Source organism: Physella acuta, unplaced genomic scaffold (genome assembly GCF_028476545.2).
Source record: "Physella acuta isolate Inbredline_101_S28 unplaced genomic scaffold, ASM2847654v3 ptg002551l, whole genome shotgun sequence".
NCBI classification, from domain to species: Eukaryota; Metazoa; Mollusca; class Gastropoda; family Physidae; genus Physella; species Physella acuta.
Window position 1 is genome coordinate 1 of NW_026734017.1, and position 2500 is coordinate 2500.

The 2500-nt window shown below is 49.4% G+C and overlaps 1 non-coding gene across 1 annotated transcript in view; it reads left to right on the forward strand.

Moving 5' to 3' along the window:
- Nucleotides 1-2438: 2438 nt before the first annotated feature.
- Nucleotides 2439-2500, forward strand: part of LOC131933557 (small subunit ribosomal RNA) — a 1846-nt gene continuing 1784 nt past the window's right edge. Inside the window, exon 1 of the ribosomal RNA XR_009385053.1 lies at nucleotides 2439-2500. This exon is cut by the window's right edge and continues 1784 nt beyond it. This is a non-coding gene — a ribosomal RNA (small subunit ribosomal RNA).

Here is a 2500-nt window from a genome sequence, read left to right on the forward strand (position 1 = left end):
CCGACCAAATTTAAATCTAAAACCACGATCGGCGGCGTAATGAAGTGTATCGTAAACCCGTTTTTTTTATAATTTAAAATGTAATGACAGAACTCCCAAAACAACAATACACATACATATTAGTACTATGGTGAATTGTAGTTGTATTAGGACCGTAATTATAGTTAATTAAGGAACCATCATTGTCTTCGCTCTGTTATGTACGTCGTCGTTTAATCGACACGGCATATTTTGGCTTGAATCTAGAAAAAATTCAAACTCTAACCCTAAGGTAGACAGGCAGGTAAATAAATGTGGGTGATCTCTCATAAAATTGTCTTCTAGGAATTATTTTATATAGAGACTATCTTTTCTGTAGAGTTTAAGTGGACAAGCGCGGACGAAATAGAGCGCAAAATTTAAAATGAATTAAAATTTTCATCAGACCGGAAGTAGGCATAACCTAGGCGCCATGTTTCCGTCGTACAAGTTTTCACCGTTGCAGTCACCGTTTCAATCGCTCTTCGTGTGGACGTGTATTATTTCTAGTCATGTGTTGTGTAGATGATTCGCTTAAGGTAGGTGTTCGGACTGTATTTCTTTAATATTAATTAAACCGTATTTGCCTTGTCGGCCTTAAAATAAGCTATTTTTTTTCATCGCAATCGAAGTGTTAGATCTAGAATCTAGTTCCCGCCTCCGCTTCGCTAATTCGACTTAATGTAACTATGACACAACTATTAAATCTAGAGTCTCTATTTTAATTAAATAATTAGGAATTCTATCTCTAGATGATATCTAATCTATTCCCACACGTGTGTGCAAGTAGGATTTAACGTCAGAACAGGTGTGGTGGTCTAGGCGTCGCTATTTTTGACGGTAGGAATTTTTTTTTTAAATTCGTAAAATTTTATATAGACTTTATATAGCAATTTACTAAGACCGACCCTAACGCCCAGTAAATATTTAATTACCACATTGTTATGGACACGGTGTATTAGGTAGGGCCGAGGGCTATCCATAGGTACCAATTTTTAAATTTTGTGACAATTAGGAGCCGAGTTATAAAATAAATTTAAAATACTGGTTCTGGTCTTAGACTTTATATAGCAATTTACTAAGACCGACCTTAATACCCATTAATTATTTAATTAGCGCATAGTTATGGACATCCTGTATTAGGTTGGGCCCAGGGCTATCCGTAGGTACCAAGTTTATAATTTTGTGACGATTATTAGTCGAGTTATAAAATAAATAAAAAAAACTGGTTCTGGTTTGCACTACATTTCTTTCTTCTTTAACGGCGGACTCCCGGTCCAGCCCCATGGGTTACCCGTGAGCCGGGGCCTCGTTAGCCTGGACGGCTCCGATGTGACCGCGGATTGTTGTGGCCCGCCTCAGCCCGAGTCGAGATCACCCTTCCGATCGAAGGTGGACGCCATAGGGCGCCCGGGATAGCCCGGGGCGCTGTTCGTCACCCGAGCGCAGGGGCGCCGGGAGACGCCCCCGGTGAAGTTTGGCGGGTGATTCTGGTAGAGCTCCCCACCCCGATCGCAGGACACCCCTCGCCGCCCGCCCAGGTGTCGAGGTGGCCGCGGGGGAACTCGGGGCGTTTTGGCTCCCCCTTGTGCCGGAGCGGCGCCCTCGGTCCCAGAACGCCCCTGGCGGGTGATTCGCATGCCCCCTGGGGTGGGGAACGCGGGTGGGTGGTCGTAAAGCGTGTAACCGCAGTGGGGGCGGCCCCTTAGTCGGGGGCGCCAAAGTTGGCACCCCACCTGGGGCGCCCCCCGGAAGTGTGGCGCCCGCGCGAGTGAGCCCCGTAGATGCGCCCCGACACCCCCGCGCCGCCCCCCGGGTCGCGGCACCCCCGGCGCCCTCCGTGCGGGCTCCCCTCATGGGGCGGCACCCCGGTCCTCCCGCGACTATGTACCCGATTTTTCGGTTTAACACTAGAGGTATGGGCAGAAATACGGCGGTTTAAAACGGTCTGTATCTACTATTGTGGAGGTGAGTGTCGGTGAAGCCTCTATGTGACGCTAGGATCCGCGCTCCCTCGCAGCCAGCGACATGTGCCCGATCTGACCGTGCGTGGCTCAGTCTCCCGACTAGCTTCCCGGTAAAATGCGGGCTCGGCGCGCAGGTCGCGCCAGTGAAGGTAAAAGTACGTGTCCGTAGCGTGAAGCCAGCGGCGACGCGCAGTGCTAACGCAACCAAGCAGTATTGGTGGCTCGATAAAAGTCTCGCACTGGCCCAGCCCTCGGAACGGGCGACGGGTCTGCAAAACGCAGTCGGCTCGATGCAAATCGAGAGATTTCCCGGCGACGCCGTGTTTACGGTGAAGGGGGAAATGTGAGCGGTCCGATGTGAAAAAATCCGGGAATGCCGGGATCCGTTCTCTCGCTAGAGCGTTGTCTCCCGTCCCGCGATGTGTTGTGGAAAAACGTCTCGCAAACGATAGCTATCTGGTTGATCCTGCCAGTAGTCATATGCTTGTCTCAAAGATTAAGCCATGCATGTCTAA